This window comes from Rhinoderma darwinii, chromosome 1 (assembly GCF_050947455.1).
Source record: "Rhinoderma darwinii isolate aRhiDar2 chromosome 1, aRhiDar2.hap1, whole genome shotgun sequence".
NCBI lineage: Eukaryota > Metazoa > Chordata > Amphibia > Anura > Rhinodermatidae > Rhinoderma > Rhinoderma darwinii.
The window spans coordinates 156,132,009-156,150,790 of NC_134687.1; the positions used below are offsets into that span (position 1 = coordinate 156,132,009).

Here is an 18,782-nt window from a genome sequence, read left to right on the forward strand (position 1 = left end):
AAATAACAGCATGGTGGACAATCATAAAAGGCAACAACTGTTATGTTCTATGCTTCCTCTTGACCTAACGTATTGGTTTTGCAGTCCCTTGGGCAGCCCCCATCTGTCACCAAGGATCAGAAACGTTCACGTATGCTTTGAAAGAGCGGTCGGATTGTTTCACTACATAAAAACCCGCATGGACATGAAAGCACATATAAACTTAATCTAACTTCGTGGGCATAATGAGTAATGGGACCCAATCTCAGATATTTATTCTTAGACATCAAAGGGCACTGCAAGGCAATGAATCCCGCAGCCAGGTTTGTTTTGCCTCATGAAACTTGCCACTTACCAAATGGTCTCAGATTCTTGCATCTACGGAACACAAGAACGGATCTGCGTCCATCTACTTCAGATAGAACCGGATCAGATTCTAACAAACTAATTGTATGGCCAACAGGATTAAGTTGCTTAAAGTGTAGCTAAACGTTCGGCAAACTTTTGACATGTCATAGTGACATGTCAGAAGTTTGGATTGGTGGGGGACCGAGCACTGAGACCCCCACCAATCGCTAGAACGAAGCAGCTGAAGCGTTCGTGTGAGCGCTCAGCTGCTTCGTGTCTGTTCGGCTTTTTACGGGGTAAACGAGATTTCGTTTCCCTTGCTGGAAATCTCACAGAAAAGATTCAGAAGTGTCAGGATTCTGAATACACATGACGTCCAGGCTGGAGGTCATGTGTATTCATTATCAGGACACTTGTGTATGTGGCCGCACATCGTTCTAGTAATAACGTGATGCTGCTGTGTAAATGAATGGAGAGGATTTGAGAATCTGGTGACAGAGCCTCTTTAACCATATGCATTCTACAAGACAGATTCCCCTAGAAATGCTCTAGGCCACAGTTGTCACTTTACCCAAACCGGGAAAACCAGCAGATAGACCCAATAATTTTAAACCCTTTAGTCTGCTTAATACAGATTTGAAATTATACTCTAAAACATTAGCTTCGCGATTAACGTCTATACTACCACCTCTGATTAATCAAGACAAGGTTGGATTTATAAAAAATAGGTTCTTAGTTCACGGGACACAATTATTTATGGACATTATTGATTGGGTGAAGCGCCGTAGAATGCCCTCTCTGCTACTACCTCTAGATGCGGAGAAGGCATTCGACTGCATACATTGGGGTTATGTGGATGCTGTACTCGCTAAATTTGGCACGAGACAGCATTACAGTGTTATATACTAAACACAAAGCTACTGTGTTGGCTTCAGGGGATCAATCCAGGATACCCTATCTCCCCATTCATTTTCACTATTATAGTGGAACCCTTGGCGGAGACCATTCGATCTTCACCTTGAATACGAGGAATATTGGTAACAATAAACGTGAGATAGGGCTACTTGCCAATGACGTACTTATAGCATTATCTGAACCAAATTATTCCCTTCCTCAAGTTATAAAAGTATTCGATCATTTCAGCTCTGTGTCCTTTTATAAAGTGGATGTTAGCAAATCTCAGATTATGAATATGGGTTTATCAACTGAAACTGCACAAAATCTGCATGGTAAACATCCCTTCACGTTGACCTCTCAGGGTCTACCCGATTTGGGAATTAAGTTGGTGTATCCCATATCACATTAATACGCTCTTAACTATCTCCCACTACTTAATCAATGGTAACGAGAACTTGATAACTACCTCAAATTTGAAGCCTCTTAGATAGGCCGTAATGCAGCCATTAAAACATTAATTTTACCCATATTTTAGGAATCTTCCTATTCTGATTCCTGCCTTTCATTAGCATAGACTTCAAAACACACTAGTCAAATATGTCAGGAAAAAGCACAGGGCTAGGGTAGCTGCTCACATCTTATATCTTCCTATAGCAAAAGGCGGGTTAGGATTTCCCCATATTGTGGCATATTACCACGGTTTAATTAAAAAACAAATTAGACAATGGATGAACCCTATGCGTCCAAAACATTAGGCGACTATAGAAAAAGTATTGTTGACATTATAGCTCACGTGACACTTATGGGCCTCTGCCCTTAAATTACAGGACCCTTCTTCCCACCTGACAATTAACCCCTTTAGAACGCAGCCTGTTTTGGCCTTGTGGACACAGATGATTTTTTTCAAATCTGATATCTGTTTTATGTGGCAATGACTTTGGAATGCTTTTGTAGCGTCTATGGCCGCGGGCCATCGGGTTTACTCACCCCCCGACGGCTCACAGCCATGGATCTGTGAGTGCTGGCTCGCATCTCCCTCCTCGGAGACGCCAGCGCTCACTTCCGCTCCGGTCCGCTGTGTCCCATAGAGTGCGCGTGCACGCTCGTGCCCGGTCTTAAAGGGCCAGCGCGCACACATTTGGAAATCATCATCATCAACTACACATGATTTCCTGGACTATAAGGGCCCTGCCCTTCTGATCCTTGCCTGAGCGTTTTTAGTTTATCCCATGTCAGTCTTGCAAATGATCCCATAGTGTGATCCCCTTCCTGTGGTTACCTGAGCCGTTTGCTGTATCCCGTGCGGTGTTCTTGTTCCTGAACCTGTAGTGTTGGAGCCGTGTTTTCACTGCATCCGTGGTCATATGCCACGTCCAGCGTGATCAGCCACGTCTGGCGCTACCTGCGGCCCCTGTTGTCATCCGCCACGTCTAGCATAACCTGCTGCACCCACCTCCATCCGTGCCAAAGCCTCGGCTACTGTCTGGACTATTCAGGTACCCTAGTGCGGGACTTTGTATTGCTGTGGTGCTCTGTTTTTTGGCCAGCTGCCTCCCTGCTACGGCAGTGCGGCCTAGTGGGTCCACATACCCACAGACCATGACAGCTTTAACCTATCCAAGCGATTCTGAGACTGTATTCTCGTGACATATAGTACTTTATGTTAGTGAAAGAATTTGGTCGATAAATTCAATATTTGTGAAAAATAAAAAGCATTTTTCTAAATTTAAATGTATCTACTTGTAAAACAGATAACTAGTAACTATTTTGTGAGGTATTAACATTTCCAATATGTCTACTTTAGATTGGCATAGTTTTTTTCACGTCCTTTTATTTTTCTAGGACATTTCAAGGCTTAGCACTATAGCAGCAATTTCTCATATTTTCAAGAAAATTTCAAGAGGCTATTTTTTCAGGGACTAGTTCAGTTGTGAAGTGGCTTTGAGTGCCTTATATATTAGAAAGTCCCCATAAATTACCCCATTTTGAAAACTGCACCCCTCAAAATATTGAAAACAGCATTCAGAAAATTTTCCCCTATAGGCGTTTCAGAGGAATTAAAGGATTATTCTCAAGTAGGGATGCACGATGCATCGAAGCTTCGATACGGTTTCGATACCGTGCACCCTCAAACGGTTCAATACCGTTATGTCATGTATTCTGATAGTAAGCTGCATGGCAGCACAGCTTAGTAAAGTAATACATGAATGTATGAGAGCGGGGCTGCGGCAGTGTAATACAGCCATTGCCCCGCTCCTGAGAAGTGCATGCGCGGTCAGAATGATGTGATGCGGCCAACGTCACACGAATGAGCGGCGGCACTGAAGACCGAACATGGCGGGCGCACTGCAAAACACCCAAATGTTGTCTTCAGTGCCTGCACTCATTAGTGCAGCACCGGCCGCACCACCTCATGCTGACCGCGCATGCACTTATTGTCAGAAGCGGCGTATTGGCTGTAGTACACAGCCGCAGCCCCGCGGCGGCGATCAGACAAACCTCTCATCTCCGCCGCTATTCCCCTGACGGTAGCATTCAGGGGAAAATGAGAAGGGGAGATGCTCTTTGGATCGCGTCACAGGGAACTCCTGGGACGAGATCAAGGGCCATACCATATATGGGCAGACAGCCCAGGGTCCATTGAAGGACCCCAGGGCCGTCCGTCTGACCATATTTCCTGTTAGGGCATACTTAGGTATGTCCTAACAACTGCCTGTGTACTAATGTTAAATTAAAAAAACACACACACACACACGCACACACACACACTACAATAAACATTAAAATTGGTCTTGATACATAAAATATACACATTCGGTATCGTCGCGACCGTAATAACACATTTATAGAGTCATTCATGTTTACGCTGTTATAAAATAAAAAACTGCTTTCTTTCACTTATTAATGATACTTTTGCAACAATAAAAAAAATAGTTCTTACATTTTTTGATGTGAGGCGCGTGGTGTGATGAATTTTGAACCTCCACATGCCTCACATTAATAGTAATTAACCCCATCATGTACCTCACACATTAACCCAATGTTGTCCATTATGACTGAGGAACGATAGGGTTAATTCTGATTAATGTGAGGCACATAGAGGTTCAAAATTCATCATACCTCCCGCCTCACATCAGAAAATGGAAGAACTTTTATTTTTATTATGATAATTATTGCAAAAGTATCGTTTTGGTATCGAGTATAGCAATACTACACGACGTATCAGTATAGAAGTCCAAATTCTGGTATCGTGACATCCCTATTCCCAAGTGGAGTCATATTTTTTTTATATAATGAATTCTTATCAGAACTCGTATTATAAATCTATTATCGTTGAAGATTTTTTTTTAAAAATTCCTTCCCCAACTACCTTTTTTTCTAACTTGATAACTCAGCTAGTTATCTTTTATAAAAGTGGGCGTGAGCCGCTCTATGTCAAATCAAGCCGCTCTGCACAGTGCGCACTCCCGACGTTGCTAGATAATGTCGTTTTAGCAGCATCGGGAGAACGATAGTCTCAACCAAGCATGGTAAGCGTGGTTGAGACGAACCCCCCCCTCCCACCTACCCTAGTCCTTAGATAGTTTTATACTATACCTGGAGCCGACCACTGATATATCCGGACAAGCGGTGGCCGGGTCGGTATCTAATGCGCATGAGCGGATATGCGCGTTCACGATTACAAAGACATACTCTCTTTAAGGACGAGTTTCGCGAAAAAAAAATTTTTATATCAATTTGCTTTTAGTGTTTTATTAAAACATTTTTTATTTATTTGTGTGTTTGTGTTTTACTTTTTTTTATTTTTTCACTTTTTCTTGTCTATAGGGGCTGGCATTTTTTTTTCCATCTCTGTATGTGTCGATTAACGACACATACAGACATGGAATACGGCACATACAGCCACCTAGTGAATGCGAACGGGGCCCGTTTCATCCACTATGCTGTACGCCGTCTTTGTGGGAACGGCGCATGTGCCGCTCCCACACAGTCCAAATTGAAGGTATTCGGCCGAGCAACGTCCGGCGCCATTTTCTTGTGGACCGGAAGCCGCGGCCAGACAGTAAGATTACTACTTCCGGTCACGGCTTCCGGACTTGTGCACTTGGAGCGGAGGGAGTAGACGGAGCGGACAGACCGGAGGGAGCGACGGCGGCAGGTAAGTTAGGTCTGTGTATGTACGTGTTTTACTGTGTGTTTACTACTGTATGTAAACCTACTACACTGTGTGTTAGCTCAAAAAATGGCGACACACAGTGTAGGAGGTTTAACCGTTCAATCCCCTCCTTTCTCCTGGCACTAGCCAGGAGAAAGAAGGGGGGATTCTGTGAGCGCACTAGAGCGAGTGGGTTTTCTCAAATTTTGCAGCATAAAGCAATGTGGTTGCTTTACCACATGCCAATGCTGTAATTTTGGGAATTGCTCCATCTAGTGACCAGAACTGGGAAATGTTATAAATTAGAATCTAATTTATAATATTTCCTGACTCGTGAAAAAATTAAAAAAATTAGAACAATGTTTAATCACTTATACACTAACAGTTTAACTAAAAAAAATATATATATAATTTTCTAGCGACACATTCCCTTTAAGGATGGAGTAACAAGATTTTTTTTTTAAATAATAAAAAAAAACAAAAACAGAAAAAGTCATTGTTTTGCATAAAATATATTTTATTGCCCCTACACTAGATAAAAACTAAAAAACCTACACATATTCTGTATCTAACCCCTTCCCGAATTTTCACGTACATGCATGTCGGGGAATGCGACTGGTTAGCGCATTCCCACGTGCATGTACGTGATGAAGTTAAACTGTCACAGAGCCGTGGGACGAGGTGACAGTTCACTGCAAACTGCTGTCCGAGACAGCTTAGCAACAGAGCTAGCCGACAGCGGACAAATGACAGTGGTACCCTGTCGGCGATCGCTGTGATAGGTCTGTCAGTGCAGACAGACCAATCACAGTTAAGTGTGACGTAGGCAGAACTTTTTTATCTATAGTCTCCGTCCCTGATCTCCTCTGTTGGTTTTGAGAGGAGATCAGAGACGGATTCTAAATTTATTTGTGAACTAAATATACCCCCACAGCCTGATCAGTCACCCCCAGTGCTGACCAGTCACCCCCCACAGCCTGATGAGTCACCAGCTGTGCTGACCAGTCACCCCCACAGCCTGATCAGTCACCCCCTGTCCTCCATCAGCACATCCCTGTGCCCCATCAGCAAATCCTTTTTCCTCATCAGCACCCCAGTGTGCCCCATCAGCACCCCAGTGTGACCCATCACTCCATCAGTATCCTCTGTTGCCTAGTGACAGACATCACTGAATCAGTTCAGTCAGCCAGACTGCGTGTGAAAACCCTTTTTCTGTGTTTTTTTGTTCTTGTAAAAATACTAATAAAATAAAAAAACCTATAAAAAAAGTTTGTTAGTGAGCAACACGGATAGTAAATTAGTTAGGGATAGTATCAGACTAGCTTGTTAAGAGTGTACGTGGTGTACGGTTAGGTACTGTCAGGGTTAGTTAAAAATAATTTAGCATTAGGGCATTAGGTAGGGCTAATTAGGGTTAGAGGTTCAGGGAGTTAAAAACTACGTTATTAGTTACGACACAGCGGGTGTTCACTGCTGAAGAGGTGTACCCCTTATTCTGTGCAGAGTCCGAGTCTGACAGTGGAGAGGAGGTAGATAAGAGAAGCACCTCCAGCTCACCTTGATATGCAGATGTCGTTCTAGGGAAGTTCATGCACGGATCCTTGTGTCGGCACACATTAGACGAGACTAGAAGAAATAGGGTTGAATCCAGCACGGACAGTTGTTTAAAATGGAAAACTCCAAGCGTCCTTCAGCCATGACTAAGGACGCTTGGAGCGTCTGAAACGCGTAGGCTCTTTATCTACCACTACCACAAACTTTTCCCCACTATATCAGGACGTCACACCGTGTTCTCCATTCCTGATTTTTAATCCGCCAAACATTGGCCCATTAAACTTGGAAATAGTTTTCCATTTTAAACAACTGTCCGTGCTGGATTCAACCCTATTTCTTCTAGTGGAGAGGAGGTGACATTTTTTATGTAGTCATCTTCAAGTGACACATCTAGTGATGAACCCCCCTGTAGACGTTCTAGGGCTAGTGCGCAAGCACAACCAAATTCAGATGCCCCTGCGTATATTGCCCTGATAATTATATGCCCCAGGTGCCTGAATTTACTGCAACCCCAGGCACCAACGTGGACACTACTGGATTTAGAGAGATAGATTTTTTAAAATTATTTTTCTCTGATGAATTAATTTGTCTTATGGTACAGCAGCAAATATTTATGCGGCACAATTTATTGCCCGCAATCCCAACAGTTATTATGCCAGGCCACAAAATGGACCCCTACCAACTCAAATGAAATACAGACATTTTGGGGCCTACTACTTAACATGGGCATTACAAAAAAGCCCACTATTTGCTCCTATTGGAGCACTGATATACTACACCATTGCCCACTTTAGTGCCTCACCATGCCTAGGGCTCGTTTCGAGATCTTGCTACGTTTCCTGCATTACAACAACAACGAGGAATGCCCACCCACAAATGACCCCAGTTTTGACAGACTGTTCAAAATTAGACCTGTAATGAACCACTACAATTAAAAATGTAAAGAGATTTACATCCCATAAAAATGCATTGCAGTGGTGCATTTCAAGGGCAGGCTACACTTCCGCCAGTACCTGCCCAACAAAAAGTCTAGGTATGGCGTGACGCTGTATAAAGTATGTGAAAGGGTGTCCGGATACACTTTTAAATTCAGAATCTATGAGGGAAAAGATTCTGCAATAGAGCCCCCAGACTGTCCCCCTGTCCTAGGAATAAGTGGGAAGATAGTCTGGGATTTGCTGCACCCCTTACTGGACCAGGGATACCATCTATTTATTGATAACTTTTATAATAGTGTCCCCCTTTTGAAGTGCCTTGCTGCTAGAGGAACCACAGCATGCGGCACAATTAGGAGAAATCAAAAGGGTCTCCCCAAGGACTTTGTAGATCATACAGTGTGCCGAGGGGAAAGCAGGCCTGTTTGCAGTGACAATTTGCTGCTGGTCAAATACAAGGACAAGCGTGATGTCCTTGTATTGACCCCTCTCCATGCAGACTGATCCAGCCCTGTCCCAGTGCGAGGAACCGCATCGCAGACCATCAAGCCTGTGTGTATCCAGGACTACAACCAGTTCATGGGAGGGGTGGATTTTTAGGACCAGGTTCTGCAACCCTACAATGCCCTCAGAAAATCAAGAACCTGGTATAAAAAGTTGGCCGTATACCTGACACAAGTGGCACTATATAATTCCTTTGTTCTGTATAAAAGTGCAGGCCATATGGGGACTTTTCTTGATTTTCAAGAAAAAATTATTAAAACTTTGATTTTTGGAGACCAGGAATGGGAGAGCGGCAGTGGAAGCAGCAGTGCTTCTGGAATAGTGGGCTCAAGAATTGTTCATGGGCAGCATTTCCCTGGCGTACTTCCCCCCCACTGAAAAGAAAAGGAGGCCCCAAAGAAGGTGACGAGTGTGCTCGATGAGGGGCATTAGTAAAGACACCACTCACTACTGTGAGACCGGTCCTCTGCATTGGAGAGTGCTTTCGAATATACCACACCTCTGTTGATTTTAATTAAGTCCCTTTTCTTCCTGCCTTCTATCGCCTGGGTATTTACTTTTTAAAATTTATTTTATTTCCTATTTTGTCCCAATTGACATTTAAAAAAAACAAACAAACTACCAAATAAAACGAAAAATTACCATTATACCCCTAGATGAATACCTTGAAAGTTTCAATTTTATTCAAGGAGGCATTTTATGAATTTTCTAAATGTTCTGGCACCCATGTTGCATAAAAATCTTACAAGTAAAAAGTGGGCCCTAAAAACCTCCTCGAACTCCTTCAATTCTGAGTTCTGATGTGCAATCCTGACATTCCAGTAAAACCACTAAATAGAACTAAAATTTCCATTATACCCCTAGATGAATATCTTGAAGCACAGGAGAAAAGGCACGCTAAATATTAAGGCCCCAATATTTGTAGGGTCTAAATACTCACTACACACCTAGATAAAAAGCATAAGGGGTATAGCTTTCAAAATGTGACCCTATGTTGTCACTGAAATGGCATATCTGTAATGACGGGGTAGGGAGACAGACAGGTGAGCCCTAATCTACCCGCCACTCAGTCCCTGCCTACTTGCAACGGCCCGTCCTAGGCGACGGCGTACAACTGGGCGACGGTCCCTACGCTCAATAAGTGCACGACAAACAGACAAGGGTACACAGAAGCTAAGGGAAATGGGGCAGTTGCCCACGGCAACACAGTGAGCAACAAGAGTAGTGAACGAGCCGAGTCAAACCAGGAGTGCAAGAGGTACAAATCGCAGAGCAGGAGCGTAGTCAGTAAAGCCAGGGTCAAAAATGAAGCAAGGTCAATAATCATAGCGGGAGCAGCAGAGCCAGGAAACAGAAAAGAATCACAGGCAAAGGAGCAGGAAATGCAGGTATAAATAGACAGAGGGCGGGAGCTAGCTCCGTCTGGCCAGGCTGTGATAGGCTCTCCCACTCCTCAGCCTCCCAGCCTGACTGGTAGAAGATCATGTCACACTCTCAGACTTAGGAGCAGGTGCAGACTGATTACCCACGGGCGTCGACACAGAAGCTGTGTCTGGCAGATCCTTTACAATATCTTTTATTTTTTTTAAATGTAAGATGACCTGTAATGACTATGTCCTGCCGCACAAACCTAAATTTGTTTTACTGTATCGTGAAATGGACATTTTTTATTTTTATTTGGAGGATCTCTAATAATCGTGCTGTTCCATATCAATACACCATGGGCTTTACTACAGTTTTATTCGGGTTTTTACTGGATCTCTTACACCCGATAATACTTCTGCCAATACTGACATTATTTTGGGGACTAGTGATCCTTTACTGTTCCTATATATGGTTTTGGACACTGTCCCTATATATATTCTGTAGGTGATTGGTTGTTGTACACATAGCGGTCCTACCTTGCCGGGCAGGGGTCTGTTATGGTGTACCGCGTCGCTTGGCAAGTTTGTCCCTTATATAGGAATTGATGAGACTAAAGAGACGTTCCATGACCAGTCACTATAAAAAATAAGATGTCATAGCCCTACAGGTGTTTTTTATCTCGTGAACAAACTCGAGTTTGCCACATAGTTGGATACGTTTTCCTCCATTTTTATTTTTTTTATAATATTGCCTTTCACTCCAGAACAGTTGATTTTTCCCACTATAATTTATTATATATCAGACTAGAATGCTGTTCACAACGGCATCAGAATGACACAAATGTGGGACAATTGTTTTGTTAACAAGATATAGTCTAACAGGCAAATGCATTTTTCAGGACATGCCTCCCTTATGAGAACATAGTGGTCAGCATGCTCACTACACTCTTGAATAGCTTAACGTGTGTTGTTTTAAGAATGGGTCATTTCTTGGGGGTTTCTATCATTCTGTCAGTTCAATGCCTCTCCAAATGTGCATTGGGGCCCAAAACATTTTCAAGCAAAATTGGTGCCCTGAAAGCTACCAGGTGCTCTGTTCCTTTTGGGCCCTGCCGTGTTTCCAGGCAGCGCATTAGGGCCACAATGGGGGTATTTTTGAACACAGGAGAAACAGGGTGATAGATTTTGTGGTGTGTTTCTTCATTTTCATGTTCACTTTACAAAGAAATCGGTCTTCAAAAGTGATACTTTTATGAAAAAAGTGACTTTTTTTCACCTGCTATGCATTAAATTTAGCAAAAAACTGTGGGGTCAAAATATTCACTACACCCCAAGATACATACCTTAAGGCGTCGAGTTTTCTAAATGGGGTCGTTTATGGGGAGTTTCTATCGTTCTGGCAGCTCAAAACCTCTCCGAAGCCTAAAACATTTTCAAGCAAAATATGAGTCCTGAAAGCCTCCGGTTGCTCCCTTCCTATTAGGTCCAGGAGAAACAGGGTGATAGATTTTGGGGTGTGTTTCTTCATTCTCAAGTTCGCTTTATAAAGAAATCGGTCTTTAAAATGACACATTTGTGAAAAAATTGAAATTATATTTTTTCATGCCTGCTTTGCATGAATTCTTACCAAAAAAAAACTATGGGTTCAAAATACTTACAACACCCCTTAATAAATACCTTAAGGGGTGTAGTTGTGAAAATGGGGTCACTTGTGGGGGTTTCCATCATTCTGACACCTATGAGCCTCTGAAAACCTGGCTTGGTGCAGGAAAACAAAATGTACTTCAAAATGTATAAAATTATTATTCAATTTCTAAGTCTTCTAAATTGCTCAAATTTTAAATTTTTTTTTTTTTCAAAAGTGCTGCCAAAACAGAGTAAAGAGATGGAAATATATATTTAATAAAAAAAATTGTACTGTATGTATGAACATATGTGACATATTGCAGTTAAAAATAAGGAAAAAAACTCTCCAATTTTTCTATTTTTTAATTAATTTACGCAAATTGTATCAGTCTACTTTTACCACTAAAATAAAGTACAACATGTGACGAAAAAACCATGTCAGAATTACTGAATTACTGATAATTACTGATAAAGTCAGACATGCCAGATTTGACAAATCTGGCTTGGTCATTAACCGCTTCCCGACCGCCCACTGTATATTCACGTCGGCACTTGCTGGGCTCTGTGCAGTGCCGACGTGAATTCACGGTGGGTGTTAAAAGCGCGATCCGGGTGTCTCAGAGTAGCGCTGACACCCGGATCGCGCTGTTATCACCTACCTCTGTTCCCGGAGATATGATCGGGACCTGATTAGTTCAGGTCCCGGTCATGTGATCGCAGGGAAAGTGTGTTGTAGCAACGAACTGGAAAGTTTGTTGCTATAACAAACTGGAAAGTTTGTTGCTACAACAAACTTTCCCGGGGACCAATTGCAGGTGCTGCAGTCGGTTATAAGGCAGAACCGGGGGCCATATATCAGCCCCCGGGTCTGCCATGCACGACAGCCTATGAGAACCAGCCGGATGCTGGTTCTCATAAGCTTCCTGTCAGTGTGACTCTCAGCGTCACACTGACAGTATATAATACGTTACACTACCTAGGTAGTGTAATGTATTATAGCAGCGATCAGTGCTGCCAGGCTTCAAGTAAAACAAGTAAAAAATAAAAGTAATAAAAAAGTTTTATAAAAGTTCCAAAAAGAAATAATGCTTTTTTTCCTATAATAAGTCTTTTATTATAGGAAAAAAATGAAAATGTTAAAAAAAAGTACACATATTTGGTATCACCGCGTTCGTAACGACCCAAACTATAAAACTATAATATTATTTTACCCGCACGGTGAACAGCGCAAAAAAAATAATTAAAAAACAATGTCAGAATCACTTTTTTTTGGTCATCAACCCTCCCAAAATATAGAATAAAAAGTGATCAAAAAGTCGCATGTACCCCAAAATAGTACCAATAAAAACTACAACCCGTCCCGCAAAAAAACAAGCCCTTACACCGCTTTTTTGACGGAAAAATATAAAATTATGGCTCTCAGAATATGGCGACACAAAAAATAAATAATTTTATCAAAGTGATTTTATTGCGCAAATGCCACAAAACATAAAAAACCTATATAAATATTGTATCGCCGTAATCGTACCGACCCGCAGAATAAAGTAAAATGTCATTTATACCGCACGGTGAATACTGTAAAAAAGAAAAATACAAAAAACATTGTCAGAATTTATGTTTGTCACTTTGCTTCCAAAAAAATCTAATAAAAAGTGATAAAAAAAAAAAATCACATGTACCCTAAAATGGTACTAATGAAAAGTACAGATTGTCCCGCAACAAATAAGCCCTCACACAGCTCCGTTGGAGAAAAAATAAATAAGTTCTGGCTCTCAGAATATGGCGCTGCAAAATGTGCAGTGTTCCAAAAGCGGATAGGATCGGGCGCCATTTATCAGTGCGACACCGGCCACATATCTACGGATTATTATTTATGTACCCCATTATTATACCCTCTTATTATGCCCTGATGTACTCTGCCCAATTTACACATACCCCCACATTATAAACTGAAATACCAGCAAAACCCCAAACAGAACAGTTACCAAGCAAAATCTGCGCTCCAAAAGCCAAATGGTGTTCCCTCTCTTCTGAGCCCCACAGCGTGCCCAGACACCAGCTTACGTCCACATATATGACATTTTATATCCGGGAGAACCCGCTCAACATTGTATGAGGTATTTGTCTTCAGTGGCACAAACTGGGCACAATATATTGTGCATTAAAATGGCATATCAGTGGAAAATTTAAATTTTCACTTTGGACCATCCGCTGCGCATTAACGCCTTGGCGCACCACGACTTAATAGCATGTCGTGGTGCGAGGGGTTATATATGGAGCGGGCTCACGCGCTGCGCCCGCACCATATTCTGCAGCTGTCAGCTGTGTATTACAGCTGACACCCGGGACTAACGGACAGGAACAGCGATCGCGCTGTTACAGGAGCCTGTAAAATGACATTAAACTGCAATACATTAGTACTGCAGTGTATTGTACCAGCGACCTAATGATCGCTCGTTCCAGTCCCCTAAACTGACTTTTGTGAGGTTTCCACTGTTTTGGTACCTCAGGGGCTTTGTATATGCGACATGACACCTGAAAACCAGTCCAGCTAAATTTGAGCTCCAAAAGCCAAATATTGTTCCTTCCCTCCTGAGTCCTGCCGTGGGTCCAAACAGCAGTTTATTACCACATATGGCGTATTGCTGTAATCAGGAAAAATTGCTTTACAAATTTTGGGGTAATTTTTCTCCTTTATTCATTGTAAAAATTAAAGATTTCTGTGTTTTTTCAGAAAAAAGTCAATTTTCATTTTCACGGCCTAATTCCACTAAATTCAGCAAAAAAACTGTGGGGTCAAAATGCTAACTATACCCCTAGAACAATTCCTTGAGGGATGTAGTCTTCAAAATGGGGTCAGTTTTGGGAGGATTCCACTGTTTTGCTTACTCCAGGGCGTTGCAAACGCGACATGGCACTGAAAACCAATCCAGCAAAATCTGCGCTTCAAAATCCAAATGGCGCTCCTTCCCTTCTGAGCTCTGCCGTGGGTCCAAACAGCAGTTTAGTACCACATATGGGGTATTGGTGTAATCGGGAGAAGTAGCTTTACAAGTTCTGGGGTACTTTTTAATCTTTATTCCTTGCAAATATAATTTTTTTTTAATATTTTTTCAGAAAAAAAGTAGATTTTCACTTTCACAGACAAACTCCAATAAATATAGCAGAAGACCTGTGGGGTCAAGATGCTAACTGTACCCCTAGATAAATTCCTTGAGGTGTGCAGTTTCCAAAACCGTGTCACTTTTGGGGGATTTCCACTGTTTAGGTACCACAAGACCTCTTCAAACCTGACATGGTGCCTAAAATATATTCTAAAAAAAGGAGGCCCCAAAATCCACTAGGTGCTACTTTGCTTCTGAGGCCTGTGTTTCAGTCCATTATCACACTAGAGCCACGTGTGGGATATTTCTAAAAACGGCAGAATCTGGGCAATAAATATTGAGTTGCATTTCTCGGGTAAATCCTTCTGTGTTACAGAAAAAAATGTATTACAAATGAATTTCAGCAAAAAAAATAAAATTTGTAAATTTCACCTCTACTTTGCTTTAATTCCTGTGAAGCGCCTAATGGGTTAAGAAACTTTCTGAATGCTATTTTGAATACTTTGAGGGGTGCAGTTTTTAATATGGGGTCTATCTAGTACATAAGGCCCTCAAAGCCACTTCAGAACTGAACTGGTTCCTGTAAAAATAGCCTTTTGAAATTTTCTTGAAAATGTGAGAAATTGCTGCTAAAGTTCTTAACGTTGTAACGTCCTAGAAAAATAAAATAATGTTCAAAAAACTATGCAAATATAAAGTAGACATATGGAATATATAAAATAGTAACTATTTTGTGTGGTATTACTATCTGTTTTACAAGCAGATACATTTAATATGAGAAAAATCATAATTTTTGCAAATTTTCTCAAAATTTTGGTGTTTTTCACAAATAAGCAATGAATTTATTGACCAAATTTTTCCACTAACATAAAGTACAATATGTCACGAAAAAACAATGTCAGAATCGCTTGGATAGGCAATAGCATTCCAGAGTTATTAACACATAAATTGACACATGTCAGATTTGAGAAAATGGGGCTGGTCATGAAGGTCAAAATGAGCTGTCTTGAAAGGGTTAAGGTCCAAACAAGCTTGGTCATTAAGGGGCTAAATGACCGTAATAACCTGAAGAATTAATCTAACTGGTTATTTAGCGTGAAACGTGAATGGGATAAAAAATAAGAAAAACGATGCTGAGAATCGCTTTTCCTATATTCACGCCATAAAAATAATTTTTTCCCCTACCTCCAAACTGAGAAAAAAATAATACAATTTCTCCCGCATAAAACAAGGCCTCATACGGCCACATCAATGAATACAATTTAAAAAAAAGTTATGGTTGCTGAAATGCAGAGAGGTAAAAGCTGAAAAATTTACCTGGTTATTAATACCTTTTCATGCCCGGTCATTAAGGGGTTAATAATTAAGTCTCTTGTTTTTGATAACACCATTTTTTTTATTTATTTTTTTACACACCATAAAATCCCTTTCTAGTCACATTCATTGGGGGACAAAGATGTACCCCTGCTGCAGACACTGAGATAACCCGTTTTAGCTTAGCTTCTGTTGGCTGGTCCACATACTGTTATTTTTTCTTTTGGGAATACAGGGTAGAATACTTGATCTCCCCGCTTCCCAACTATGAGGAAGGAGAACAGCTCAGCCTAACCTCACTGTTGACTGACTGTGCTCCTACTCCCCCTCCGGCGCGTCCTAACAGGCATATGTCCAGGGCAGACCTGGGGGCTTTAATCAAGCCCCCGGCTGCCATGACACCCCATCGGAGACCCGCGATTGCATTCGCGGGCAGCCGATGGGTGACAGAGGGAGCGCACTCCCTCTGTAAACAAAGTTAAATGCCGCGGTCGCTATTGACGGCGGCATTTAACGGGTTAAACGGCCGCGATCGAAGTAAACTTCGATCACGGGCGTTGGAGCAGGAGCTCAGCTGTCATCAAACAGCTGAGCCCCGGCTCCAGCCTGCACGGGAGACCCGTGCAGGACTTAGACTAGGCGAACGTGAAAAGGCGTCAGCCTAGCCTAAGGCCCCTTAGTGACCAACGTAAAAAGGCGTATTGGTGGTCACTAAGGGGTTAATGACTATCCCGGACTGGAGTACTTGGACTAATTGTTTGAGGCATTTTAAGTCCAGGGTTGGATGGACAGACCCATCGTTCTTGGGGACCACAAGGTGATTGGAGTAAAAGCCCTGGAACCTTTCCTTCTTAGAAATGGGACGATTACTTCATAAAAGGTATAGGTCATGAACAAGTAGTTCATGGCTTAAATCCTGGTTTTCTCCTGAATTTCTGTTTAGTCAGTTTCCTGCTGAACAGGAGCTGGAGAAGTGCCAAAAGGACTGAAATAGAGGGTTGGATTTCTGGGGAGCACATGAGCGACCGAGGTCTATTATAGTGCAAATGAGAACTCTTGCCTCCTGTCACCTGAGAAATAATTTTGTCCAAACCAAAACCAAAAGATGCGGGAGCCAGGAAAGGGAAGAGTATGCTTACCCATAAGAGTATGCTTGGAAGACGGACCAGCTGTCGTCCAAGCTTTGTGCCAAAGTTAAATCGACACCAAGTGCCTTGGAAGACGTTAGCAGCGTGCCTGCGCCTACAGACACTTCCGGAGGTACTTTCCCCCTCCGACAGCTCATTGGCGCCACCGCAGTGGGATTGGAGGGTGACTACGGTTGTCATGGCAGCCCAGGGGCCTAATGAAGGCCCCCAGGACTGCCTTCATTCTGCCTCTGTCGAGCCCTGCCACGCTTAACAGATGCCTGTAAAAATGACAATATACTGCAATACATTCGTTCGCTGGTTCAAGACCACCAGGGGAGCTAATAAAGTGGAAAAAAAAAGTAAAAAAGACAGTTTTCCCATTTTCACCCTAAAGTAATGGGAAAAAAAATATTACAATATACCATTATTTAATGCGCACGGTGAACACCGTAAAAAATGTAAACCGCCAAAGTCGCTGTTTTTTGGTCAACTTAGCTCTAAAAAAAATGTAATTAAAAAGTGATCAAAAAGTTCTACATACGAAAAAATGGTACCAATAAAAACTACAGCTTGTCCCGCGAAAATATAAGCCCTCACACTGCTCAATCGGTGGAAAAATAAAAAAGTTATGGCTCTCAGAATGTGGCGACACAAAACATTTTTTTTTTACAAAAAGTTGATCAATTAAAGTAGTAAAATATAAAAAAAAATATATATAAATTTGGTATCACCGTAAATCGTATTGAGCCACAGAAGAGAAGTTGTCGTTTTTACCGCACGGTGAAAGCCGTAAAAATGTAACCCAAAAAACAAAAAAGGTATTGCAGTTTTTTTCCAACTTCAGCCCGCAAAGAATTTTTTTTTACAGTTTCCCAGTGGATTATATAGAACTATAAAATGGTACCAATAAAAACTACACCTCCTCCCACAAAAATAAGCCCTCACACCACTCTATTGATGGAAAAATAACAAAAAGTTATTGTTCTTGAAATGGGGGAAGTGAAAAAACGAAAATGAAAAATCCAAAAATGAGGGGTTAATTAGGGATTTAAATGCGGCCCCTGAGGCGGTCATCTGCGGCCTGCGGGACACAGAGCCACTAGTATCGGCTCTGCTCCGGGACTCCGTGGAATTCCCGGACATCACGATCCATATATGGACAGTGTTGTCTAGGGCTTCCCCAGAGATGAATAGTGATGTCAGGAGTACAGCTGGAGTCCCAGGCAGAGTGCTAGAAGCGGCTCTACTCCGGGACTCCAGCTCTGGGCAAGCCCCTGACATCACTGTCCAAATATGGCACTGTGGCAGCATCTACAGAGGGCAATGTGGCACCATCTACAGAGGGCACTGTGGCAGCATCTACAGAGATGCACAATGGGATGAAAAATGTGAGGGATCAACGGCGCTCCTCCGAGTCTATGCGTGCAGTGAAGTGGTGTTGGTTGCCGGCTGCCACCCACTGCGGACCCTCGGTAGTAGATTCCTTTGTACCGGGGACAGAGCATATAGAGGATAAATGAGCAGGAAAAAAAGCAGTGTAGTATCGGGTAACGGCGCCAGGGTCAGGAGGACAAGGAACGAGTTCCCAGGTATGTTTGATCAAGGTAATCTTTTATTTGAACGACTACGCGTTTCTGGACCGGACTGGTCCCTTCGTCAGGTCTGTTACCCGAGGAAGGGACCAGTCCGGTACAGAAACGCATCGTCATTCAAATAAAAGATTACCTTGATCAAACATACCTGGGAACTCGTTCCTTGTCCTCCTGAGCCTGGCGCCGTTACCCGATACCTCACCGCTCTTTTCCTGCTCATTTATCCTCTATTATCCACAGAGGGCACCCAAGCAGTATCTACAGAGGGCACCGTGGCAG

General features: G+C 42.4%; 1 protein-coding gene across 4 annotated transcripts in view; it reads right to left on the minus strand.

Annotated features, from left to right (window-relative positions):
• The window catches only part of ADAD1 (adenosine deaminase domain containing 1), a 220,649-nt gene that overhangs the window by 102,858 nt on the left and 99,009 nt on the right, over positions 1 to 18,782 (minus strand). The gene's annotated exons all lie outside the window — the stretch shown is intronic.